The sequence below is a fragment of the Trichechus manatus genome, unplaced genomic scaffold (assembly GCF_000243295.1).
Source record: "Trichechus manatus latirostris isolate Lorelei unplaced genomic scaffold, TriManLat1.0 scaffold00043, whole genome shotgun sequence".
In the NCBI taxonomy this organism is placed as follows: Eukaryota; Metazoa; Chordata; class Mammalia; order Sirenia; family Trichechidae; genus Trichechus; species Trichechus manatus.
The window spans coordinates 9686773-9699750 of NW_004443979.1; positions in this window are offsets into that span (position 1 = coordinate 9686773).

The following is a 12978-nucleotide window of genomic DNA, read 5'->3' on the forward strand; positions in this document are numbered from 1 at the left end:
CTATTCTTTTGTATCTAATACTGTAATATTATTTTATGTATTAGTTATGTATGTTGTTGTTGTTAGGTGCCGTTGAGTCTATTTGACTCATAGAAACCCTATAGGACAGAGTAGAACGGCCTCATAAGGTTTCCAAGGAGTGGCTGATGGATTTGAACTGCTGACCTTTTGGTTAGCAGCCGAGCTCTTAACCACTATGCCACCAGGGCTCCTATTAGTTATGTATAGAGTTTGAGAATTAACATTGTAAAAAATGAATGAATTATTTGTTGTTGTTGTTATAATTATGCATAGGGTTTGAGAGTTAACATTGTAAAAAATGAAGGGTTTATCTTCCGGCACTATATCAGACGATGTTCCTCTGCTATTCATAAGGTTTTCACTGGCTAACTCTTTTCAGAAGCAGACTGCTGGGTCCTTCTTCCTGGTCTGTCTTAGTCTGGAAGCTCAGCTGAAACCTGTCTGCCATGGTGACCCTGCTGGTGTTTGAATACTGGTGGCATAGCTTCCAGCATCACAGCAACACGCAAGCCCCCACAGTACGACAAACTGACAGACGCGTGGGGGCCAATACACATTAGCTACTAATACAAAGTTTTTTAGAAAAAGAAAGAACAGATATCTAGAAGTATACTGTCCAATATGGTAGCTGTAGCCATTAGACACAAGTAGCCATTTATATTTAAGCTAATTAAAATTAAATACATTTAAAAATTCATTTCCTCAGTTGCACTAGCCACATTTCACAAATAACCATAATGGACAATGCAGATACAGAACATTTCCATCAATGCAGAAATCTCTGTTGGACAGTACTGATCTATCCAATACCAAAACCAAACCAAACCCATTGCCATGGAGTTGATTTCAACTCATAGCAATCCTAAAGGACAGAGTAGAACTGCCCTGTAGGGTTTCCAAGAAGCGGCTGGTGGATTTGAACTGCCAACCTTTTGGTTAGCAGCCTGCGCGCTTAACCACTTCGCCATCAGAGCTCAATCTGTCCAATAGGTATACATAAAAAAAAAACCTCAGAAATAAAAAGAGAAAGAATTCAACTGAAAAATGGGCAAAAACTTTGTAAAGACTTTTCACAAAAGTGAAGATAGATGAATGGCCAATAAGTACATGAAAAAGTACTCAACACCACTAATCAACAGCGAGAAGCAAATTAAAACTAGAACGATATATCACTACATACCTGCCAGAAAGGCAAAACTTTTAAAATTCAAAATCGAAAAAATTCAAAACAAGGCCAAATGTTGACATGGTGGTGGGGCAATTGGAACTTTCATACATTGTTGGTGGAAATTTTAAAAAGTACAACCGTGTTTGGTGGAAATGGTCTGAGAATAACTCATAAGACTAAATAATACACTTACCCTATCACCCAGCAATTCCACTCCTAGGCATTTACCCAAAAGAAATGAAAACATATGCCTCATTGTGAGTGACTTGTGTCCCCTAAAATGATAAATTGAAGTTCTAACCCCTGCTACCTATGAATGTGATCCTATTTGGAAATAGGGTCTTAGCAAACGTAATCAAGTTAAGATGATGTCATACTGAATTAGGGTGGCCTTAATCCAATGACTTGTGACCTTATAGGAAGAGAGATTTTTGGGGGACATCTAGCCTCAATGGGCATAACATAGTTTATAAGGAAAATGTTCTACATCCTACTTTGGTGAGTGGCATAGCTGCCATCTAACATACTTCACCAGTCCCACCCCAACTGAAGCAAGGGAGAATGAAGAAAACCAGACACAAAGAAAAGATTAGTCCGAAGGGCTAATGGACCACAACTACCACAGCCTCCACCAGACTGAGTCCAGTACAACTGGATGGTGCCTGGCTACCACCATTGACTGCTCTGACAGAGATCACAATAGAACACAGAGCTGGAGAAAAATGTAGAACAAAATTCTAACTCACAAAAAAAGACCAGAATTACTGGTCTGACAGAGACTGGAGAAACCCCAGGAGTATGGCCCCCAGACACCCTTTTAACTCAGTACTGAAGTCACTCCTCAGGTTCACCCTTCAGCCAAAGATTAGACAGGCCCATAAAACAAACAATAATACACTTAGCTCAACCATGTTTACAAGACTAAATGGGCACACCCAGCCCAGGGGCAAGAACAAGAAGGCAGGAGGGGACAGGAAAGCTGGACAAATGGAAATGGGGAACACAAGGTCAAGAAAGGGAGAGTGTTGACACATCACAGGGTTGGCAACCAGTGTCAAAAAACAATATGTGTAGTAATTGTTTAATGAGAAACTAATTTGCTCTGTAAACTTTCACCTAAAGCACAAATGGGAAAAACAAATCAAATGACATAATGCATTAGGCAAATTTGCTGCAAAAGAACCTTTTAAAGTGTTAAAAAGCAAAGATGTCACTTTGAGGACTTAGGTGCACCTGACCCAAGCCATGGTATTTTCAATTGCCTCATATGCATTTGAGGTGTGCCTCAAAGAAGAGTTGATACCTTTGAATTATGGTGTTGGTGAAGAACACTGAATATACCTTGGACTGCTAGAAGAACAAAGAAATCTGTCTTAGAAGAAATACAGCCAAAATGCTCCTTAGAAGCCAGGATGGCGAAACTTCTTCTCACATACTTTGGACGTCTTATCAGGAGGAAACCAGTCCATGGAGAAGGATATCATGCTTGGTAGAGGGCCAAGCATGGGCAATGATTGTGAGGACGACACAGGAACAGGCAGTATTTCATTCTGCTGTACGTAGGGTTGCTGTAAGTTGGAACCAACTGGACGGCACCTAACAACAACAACAAGGATAGGATCCTGTGAGTCAAAAAGGATCTTAGGTAAAAACTATGGGAATGTGAAGCAAGTATGGACTTTAACTAATAATAATGTATCGATATTAGTTCATTAAGTATGACAAGTGTTCCATACTAATGAAAGATATTTATAATAAGAGAAACTGGCTGCAAGATATATGGCAACTATCTTCATAACTTCTCTGTGAATCTTAAACTATTCTAAAATAAAAAACTATATTAAGAAATGTATTGGAAAAATCAAAGTGAATATCTACTGATAAATCTGTAGTTAGTGAGCTCCTGGTAACTGACAGAGTTTAGCTGCTGCTACAGGCACTCCAGGAATCTTAAATCAAGTCAACAAATTTTAAATGTAATACTTATTGAGCTATCATTCCAACTAAACAAACCTAATTGAATACATTTTTCTGCTACCTCCCCAAACGCCACTAAACATGGTGGCAGTGAATTACTTAATACAGCCCTTCTAAAACTAGATGGTGCCCAGCCACCACTACTGACTGTTCTGACCAGGGACTCAATAGACAGTCCTGGATAGAATGCGAGAAAATGTAAACAAAACTCAAATTCCTAAAAAAAAAAAAAGTAAGTCCAGACTTACTGGACCGCTAAAGACTAGATGAACCTCCGAGGCTATCACCCTGAGATACTCTTAAACTTGGAACTCAAACCATTCCCAGAGGTCACCTTTCAGTCAAATGACAGATTCGCCCAAAAAATAAATAATATGAATACTGTGCTCCTGAAAATAATCACCTAGATGAAACCAAATGGTTAACTTTTATGCTAGACCAAAGATGAGAAGGCTAGGGGTACAGGGAAGCTAGATTAGTGAAAACAGAACAACAAAAATGGAAATAACAAGAAGGCTGATATATTGTGAAGAATGTTACCAATGTTACTGAACAATATGTATAGAAATTGCTAAATGAAAACCCAATTTCCTGCATAAACTGTCACCAGAAAAAAATAAAATCTTTGCATATATGTATATGTCTCTTCTAGCCATAGTCTTCATAACTCTCACCAAATGACTGGCTGGGGCTATGCAAATGAGGTGCTTGTGGCCCATCAAGGGGATTGGAGAGCTTGCTAATAATGTAAATAAGGTACATCACACCATAGTGGGGCGATGGGACCATGCAAATAAAGTGTATGGAACTCTAAGGAGGGGATTGGTCAGTTTTGCCATCCTGCTAGGCTTAAAATGAGCCATCTGAGAGGCAGGAAGACAGGATCTCAACATTACCAAGAAAGAAGAGCCAGGAGTGGAATACGTCCTTTGGACCCAGGATCCCTGCACTGAGAAACTCTTAGATCCAGGAGACAAGGGAGCTGTAACACGGAAGACAGTGAAAGACCGTGGCAGGAGACAGCAGGAATTAGGAGACCGGTGCAGGACGGCTGCGGTGGGGCTTCCTGGCCCATGGAGCAAGAAAGCTGAGTGCATTTGGGTACGAGACTTACTGGCAGAGTGGGGTTCCTATGGGCACTTATTGGCAGACCTAAAAGGGCTGTGTAACACTTTCTTGAGCAGGGCAGAGGCCAGGCCAAGGGGCCAGAGAGAGGCATGCCTGCAAGCATGGCTGAGAAGAGCCTGTCCTGATTGAAGAACTGTATCCTAAGCATTCCTAAACCTGAATTGTAACCTTTTACTTCTCTAATAAACCCCATAATCATGAGTATTGTCAGTGAGTTCTGTGTGGCCATTGCAATGAATTATTAAACCCAGCAGAGAAGTAGAGAGTGATGTGGGAGGGATGGGTGATGTCAGAATTGGAAAAAGGGGAGAGGGAGGAGGCATGCCTGACCTCCACCTCTTAGAAATCAATCTTGGGCTGTTGATGTTAATAATGATTCTCCTTCCTCCTCGTGAAGTTAGAGGAAGTCAGACGCAGCTGCCACGCCATTTTTAGAGTGGTTAGACACTCTCACCATGCCATTTTTACACATGGGGAAAGGAAATGCAAAAGTTATAAACCTACATGTTCAAAGAGAACGAGAGATAATAACCAGCAAGTGATGTGAACACCTTCTTAGAAGATAGGAAGCAGATGAAAGAGCAGCAACTGACCCAGCAGGGAAGAGGCATGCTTCTACTTGCCAACAGAGAAATTTATTTTACTGGTAGAGACAAAGGGGGCTTAGGACTTTGGCACCAAGTATCAAGTAGGGTAAGAGTTAGGCATGGGGCTAAAAATACAAGACTTTGTTGAAAGCCTACGTGCAAACCTGTTAGATCCCTAGGTTTACTTACAACCCACTCAGTTAGGCCATCATTTTCTTTATCCTCTACCATCCCCCTTGCAGAAAACTACAGCTGTGTTCTCAAAAGAAAATCAACAGCAGAAGCTCCAGAGTCAGGAAGACCAGACACAGTGAAGGATGAAGGTTAGACCTAGGACCAGCAACAGCAGCAAAATGCTTGCTTGTACCAGCTCACAAGAACTGATGGTTAAATTTTCAGGAATTTTGCAAGCGAGCTGTTAAACACAGTTTTTAAAAAATATGTATATATGTGCTTACAATTAAATAAATTGTATTTTAAAAAAAGACCTCATTGCCATCAAGTCAGTTCAGACTCATGGCAACCCCATATGTTACAGAGTAGAACTTCTCTACAGGATTTTCTTGACTGTAATCTTCGCAGAAGCAAATCACCAGGACTTTCTTCCTTGGTGAAGCTGGGTGGGTTCAAACAGCCAAACTTTAGGTTAGTTGTCTAGCACAAACCATATGCACCACCCAGGGACCTTGTTGTAATAAGAATAGAGGTAAAAAATATTCAAAGCTCATCACTTCCTACTTTTTTTACATTTTATTATTATTATTTTATGCTATTGAAGTTATTTGCATCTATTGTATCGGTTTGATAGAAATACTATATAATGATTTGCTGCTGTGCAGCTCTTCCAAACTCCATATTTAGTGATATCATGCTAGTAGCTTATAATCAGCCATGCTGGGAGTATTTACATTGCAGAAATTGGCAAATGCCAATATGAAAGTAAATACCATAAGAAACAGCTGATAATGAGCATTCATGAAGAAAGTAACTGCACGGGCAAAGCACAGAGAAAGGTAAGCTAGAGGAGTATTCAAAGAACAAGTAATCCAGTTTGTTCATACTGTAAGGAATCTGGCAAGGCAAAGTGGAAGATAAAACTGAAGAGACAGATTGGGGTCATACTGTGGCAGCTCCAAATGCCAGGCTGAGAATTCTGTACTTAAACAGTATTGAGCCTCAAGTAAGGGAATGACATAATGAAAGCTGAGCTCCAGGTAAAAATGATCTGGCAGTGATTATGTGGGATTCATTAAAGTAACAAAAACCTAGGGATCATGAGACTTAGTAGATTCTATTTCATAGTTCCATTTAGAGTTTTTAAATATCTGACTTATAATGGTGGCAATCAGAATCGAAAAGATGACATGAACCTAAAAGATATTGGAAAACAATCTTGAAAGGACTTGTTTAGTGAATTGATGTAGGACAAGGAGAGGTAAGAGTCAAAGATGACTATAAGAATTTGAGTGTGAATAAACAAAAATTGTAGTGCCATAAACACCAATAAAGGCATTAGTTCAGGAGAAAAACAAGCTTGTGGAAAAGATGATTTATTCATTCAACAAATATCTACTGAAAATTCTCCACATGCTGGGCATTATCATAGGCAATGGGATACAACAGTGAAAAAAACATAAAAACTCCTGCCCTCACAGAGCTTAGATTCTGGTAGTAAAACAGACAGTGGATAAAACAAATTAGTTCTTATGAAATGAGTCCTATGAAGAAATCCAAAACAGTAACATGGGACTGGGAGTTTTTTATGATTAATTTGCATTTAGAAATGAGTTTGCAATGGACCTCAGATATCCAGGTGGAGATGCCCAGATAACTGGAACTGAAAAACAGCTAGACCTAGAGATATGAGATAGGAATTTCAGAATTAGAAATAGGAGAGCCAGACATGCTGTCTAAAAGATCAGGTTACTGTTCACAGAGTGGGATCTCCTTGATATAGCCACTATACTCCCCAGTCTGATCTGCGGTTTTGTAGGTCAAGAAGAGTCAGGTGAAATCATGAGCATGTAAAGACAAGAAAAGAGAGCCAAGAAAAGAACCATGAGAAATGCCTGTACCTAAGGGAGAAGAAGAGGAAACGAGGCCAGCAACGGAAACAGGGGACTAGTCCGAGGTAAAAAACAGACAAACAAAATCATAGAAAGCCAGGAAGGATGAAGGGAGGTATCACCAGCAAACACTGGTGAACCACTGGATTTGGTGATGAGGAAGTCATTGGTGATCTCTAAGATGGTAATTTGACAAGAAAGTCAAGAAATTAGCAGCATCTCTGTCTCTCCTCAAATAATCTTTACTAAGATGAAGAAAAGGCCTTCTTCCATCCAGAAAGGCCATCTCTTCCATACTGTAGGGTGACGAACTCCTCCCAGCTTTCCCAGGACTTGCCTATTCTTAGTACTGAAAGTCCCACATCCAAGAAAGTCTCTCATTCCTGGGTAAACTGGTACTGTTGGCACCCTATGATCATTTGGTTGTTACATTTTATTTTAGTGAGGTGATACCTGCTTGTGACAATTTTTTTAAACAATTATATTGAAGTATAATTTACATGCCATAAAATTTACCAGTTCTAAAGATGATTTAAAGCAACAGTCTCAATTTGGGTATATATTAAAATCACTGGGGAGCTTTTATAAAATTCCAGTGACAGACCCCCACCCCCAGGGATGCTTGAGGCCCAGGTGTTGTTATTATTAAAAAGCAACCCAGATGGTTCTAACGTTCAACCAGGGTTGAGGCCCACTGATTTAAAATAAAAAACAGAATACAACATCAATGCTTTTCTAAGTTTTCAAGAAGGAGAAGTGAAGTAAGCACTCAAATGGATTTGATGATGTAGGCTTCTCAAAATGGGTGAATTTTTGAAAAGGTAGGAAAAAAAAGTATTTCAAATATTTTTTGTTTTGAATTCAAGGACAAAATTCAAGAACTTAATGGATTTTTAAAAATTAAAATGCACTTTGGTAATTATCTTGCTAGGAAAATCATAATACACGTTTTGCATGAAATCCTGCTTCTGATTACACAACAGTCCTACAAAATATGAAAGTATGATTTTTAATTTTATACAGATAGAGAAATGTTTCCCTTGAGTGTATAAAAGGGAATGTTTCAAGATTCAAATCTTCAGTAAGCTTTCCAACAGCCATTACATGCTATAATGTAATTGATTTCTGTGTAAAATGGGATTGTCTTTTATATACATGTATTGTTCTCTGACTTCAAATCAATTGAAAATACTATCCTGTATCCACAGGGACCTCCATAAAAATCAATGCTAATTCCAAAAAATGTTTTAGCATTTGTAAAATTTATTCACTTGATTCATATCCAGAGGACAGGCATCCAAAAAGAATACACTACTAGAAATTATTATTATATATGCTCATTAATAGTTATGAATAAAAAGAGCCCTATATAAAAGCTGTTTACTGATTAATCAAAATACAGCAATTATGCATCTCAGTTCACAATTCAAGCGAGCAAGAAATCTAACTATATTATTTTCCTACAACTTAACTCAGTTTCTAGTTCAAACCCTTATTCTACCTGTATCGAAGGTGTCACAGTCCCCCTCTGTTCTTGGACGCCTTGAATAGTCATGGGTTTTACCTTCTCCTTGGGGTTTATCTTAGAGACAGGGCACAGGACCTTCAATGGAGACCTACCAACATCTATTTCCCCGTTGCTTCCTTTCAGTCCCTGGTGATTTTAATGTGCAGCCAAGGCTGAAACTGTTGATTTAAATCTCCACCAAAACTGGTGAATTTTATGGTATATAAATTATACCTCAAAATGTTCTTTTAAAAAATCCCTCTGTCCCAAGGATTTCTTTTCTAGTGTGGAGGTTTATCCTCAACCACCTCGGATATATGTTCATTCCCCTTAGGCATAGGCTTTTAAACACCAAAGCCAGGAAGAGTCACTATTATGTCACATCCCTCCCTGTGTAAGAGAAAATAGAAATGGGAGAATTATTGAGGATAGGAAATAATATTTAAAAATTATTATCTATTATTTAATAATATTATACTTTGGAACCATTTATACCTATATTAAAATGAAATCTATTTTAGTCATTATTTATTTGTTCAACAATTATTCATATGTATATTACAGATACAAAGGTAAGTAAAGTACATGTTCAAAACACTTATGGTCTAATGGATATTATGATACTTTTATGTTATTCTTGGAGCCCTGTTAGTGCAGTGATTAAGAGCTCAGCTTCTAACCAAAAGGTTAGCAGTTCCAACCTGCCAGCCACTCTGCAGGAGAAAGATGTGGCCGTCTGCTTCCGTAAAAATTACAACCTTGGAAACCCTATCGGGTAGTTCTACTTTATCCTGCAGGGTCGCTACGAGTCAGAATCGACTCAATGGCAGTGGGTTTGGGTTTGGGTTTTATGTTATTCTTGCCCAGTTATTGTTTCTTTATTTCACTGAAATAATCATATTTTGGAGAAATTTGAAAATTTTTAGTCTAAAGTTATAAACAATGAATTATTGAAGTACGAACTCCATGAACAACAGGGAAACGGTTGAATATTCTATGCTAAACCAGATTAATAAACCAACACTGCATGCAAACTGCATGAAAAACTGGTTTAAGCTTCAGGATAAGGAGGAAGAGGAGTTATGTTTAATAAGGAATCCGTCTGAGGAATTCAAGCCATTCACAATCTGTGGACACTGCTACAATTTATTGACCATTAACTATGTAACAGGCGTGGGTGTTAATTAATATAATCTTCATAAACACTCTGTGAGATGAGAAATATTAACCGTATTTGACAGACAAGGAAGGAAACTTAGGCTTGTAAGAATAAGATACTTGCCCTAGTCTAAGCAACTGAGGACAGGACCTGGAAGAACTAGGACTCACGCCAGGACAGTCTAACTTCAAAATCAGTGCTAATCGCCTAGTATTAGCATACTCATTGCATATCCACGGAGAATAGTTTGTTTTAAAAGACTAAATGAGTGTAGTTCGTGCCAGGCCATCTGGTCCAGTTATACAATGGCTTTCCAAATAAGATATTCAAAAATTATATTGATTTTTGTAAAATGATTTCAAGAGATTGTCTTGATTATTTTAAACTCTATTTACATCTCAAACTCCCATCTCAGATTTCTGCTGCAGAGTTTGCTGTTCTGAGCCAGTTATTTGCAACACACAGTTTACCAGATATCGTTTCTAACAAGGAGTGTGCATTTACCAGCTGGGCTTACTGAATTTAAAGATGATGACTTTACCTGACCTGTCACCATTGTATCTCAACTCTCTCAAGCAAATGGTCAAGTTAAAAGGATAATGGAGTCTATTAAAGAGAATAAAAATTAGATTGCTAGAGCACCAACTGTATGCCAGAAAAAGTTGACAATGCAACTAACAAGGTTTCTCATCCCTCCCCAACTCACTCCATACTCAATAATATGAGATGGTCCTGTCAAATTATCAGTGGTAGTCTGACTGCCATTCCATCTGCTGACATCTGTCGATCCTCCTTTCTCTAGGATGCCTCCCCAGATCCCTCTCATCAGAACTGGTCGGTATTAAAACTATTCCTGTATCCTTCCCTAGTTTACGAACCTCTCTAAAGGAGAGACCATGTTGTATTCATCTTTATATCCTTCACAAAGCCTTGAATATTAAAGATACTTTTAAAATGTTCATCTTGTTGTTATTGTTGTTCCAAGATTTCTTTCAACTATGTTCATCCATAAATAGATGATGAGGCCCTATAAGACAAAAAAAGAAAAAAAAATTTCAAAACAAATTTATGTAATGTCTACTGTGTGCTAGATATTTGATATGCAAAGAGGCATAAGACTACCCCTGACCTCAAAGAACTTATTTCTAGTGACCTAGAAATACATATAAACAAATAATAGCTATCTGGTTTGATAAATTCCATAGATGGAATTTGAAGGCTGCTTTGCTCATAAAGCTATTCTCCATTCATTTGTTTCATGAAACAAGGGATGTGTCTCACCATCTCTAAAGGTATAGATGGGTCAGCAGAGCACACTAGCCTATTCTGCTATAAATTCTTCTTTTCCAAGTTGACTTGACAATGGACTCACTAAAAGCAGTTACTCTAAAACCACCTGGTAATGACTGTTTGAGCTACATTTCACAAGGAGAAGAATAATTCTTCTCTGGCTACCACAATTGCTCAAGTGGGATCACTTAGTGTCTCTAAATTCACTAATTATAACATAAAGGCAGGCTTAATTTTTTAAAAAAAGACAACTGCCTTGCTGTTTAAGGTTTTGTTAGCTCAGCAGGAAGAGATGTTAGGAGTGCCAGAGAACCTTGAGGTTTAATGTTACTGCTTTTCTTTCCATGTTTCTACAGTTGCGTGTTTCAGTGATTTGATGAAGGAATGGTTAGGCCAGAATAGTTGTCACAACAGGGACTCATCACTGAAAACTTTTTAGTTTGCTGCTACCTAAATACCACACTTTAGTCATCTATAAAACAAGAGGGTTGAACAAGATCATCTCAAAACTCTCTTTTAGTTCTAAATTTGTATGATTCTGTAATCAATAGCCTGACTTTTTAAAATGTGAGAAAGCCTCAAGAAACCTTTAGGATAAGCTTCTAGCTTGTTCATGCACACTTATAATGTATTCATTCAGAATTATATAACAGTAGTAGTTATATGTGATTTGAAAAACCAATTCATGCTTGAAATTCCTTTTCTTTCTATTGCCCTTTGAATATTTTTTATATTCCAGTTTAAAGTTCCTTGGGGTATGGCCTAATACAATATATCATATTAATTTCAATACCTAAGTATATCATTGAGAAAATATGTATTTTTATTTATTCCAGGAATGATGTTCCTATATAAAAACACTGGATTTTCTGAGGTAAGTTTTCTTGGGGGGAAAAAAGAGTATTGGTCTCTGTTATAAAATAACTTTCATTTGGAAAATTAATAATTGAGGTATTTTTAAGATTTAAATGCTTCCTTACTTTAATGATAATTACTATTCAATGTTCATTTCGTTTATAACAAAAGATTAGCTGAAGTTCTTAACAGCAAGTGAGCTTCTCCTAATGCTTTTGAATCTCACTGAAACTCACTCAGACTCTTATGTTTGAGTTGAAATCTCACTAATTTCACAGAAAATTAATGTATAATTCAGATGAACTGTATTGGTTTCAAAATGGAAATCAAGGTGTATAGTTTAGATTCATGGATCTCCTCTATGCCCCTTCCTTCCTTCCTTTCTTCCTTTCTTCCTTCCCTCCTTCCTTTCTTCCTTTTTCAGCCCTTATTCTCTTTTCTCTAGCTCTCTTTTCTTCTTGTCCTTTCTTTGACAGATATTTACTATGTAAATATAACACTTGACCCATGTAGTTCTGTCCCAGAATGGTATCATCAAAAGAACACAGTCCATGCCCTGAGATAATCTTTAAACCTTAAACCAAAAATATCCCCTGAAGTCTGCTTAAAACCAGAAAAAAAGAAAGTTTAGCATAACTAGTAAGAAACGTTTGCCTTGAGCATTATGCTCTTTTAAGAACTATCTATATGCGATCAAATTGACAACAGCAACTCCAAAGAGTAGATAGGAAGCTTAGGGGGCAGTGAATTTATGTTAATGGGGGAGGAACAACTCAGAAAAGGAAGAAGATAATAGTCGCACAACTCGAAGAAAGTAATCAATGTCACTGAATTGTACACATAGAAAATGCTGGCTTAGTATATGTTTTGCTCAACAACAAACAAAATTAAATCATAAACAAATTTTTAAAAAAGGACACAATCCAAGAATAAAAAGAAATTCAGATACAATGCAAGTCCTTTAACTGTGTTGTTCAAACACCAAGAAGAGAGCACACAGTTCAAATCAACACTTCTTAAAATCTCCCTGTCATCCATTGTCTTCATACATCGCAGGAGGTGAGTGGGGCAAGGGGAGACTGAGTATGAACTGGGTGGAGAGAGGGAAAGAGAATATTGACTAACTTGAAGGATCATAATGAGCTCAGCTATGCATGAGGTAACTTACATAAAAACACCTATCACAGTTTCTAGGACATAGTAGGTACTCTGTAGATGTT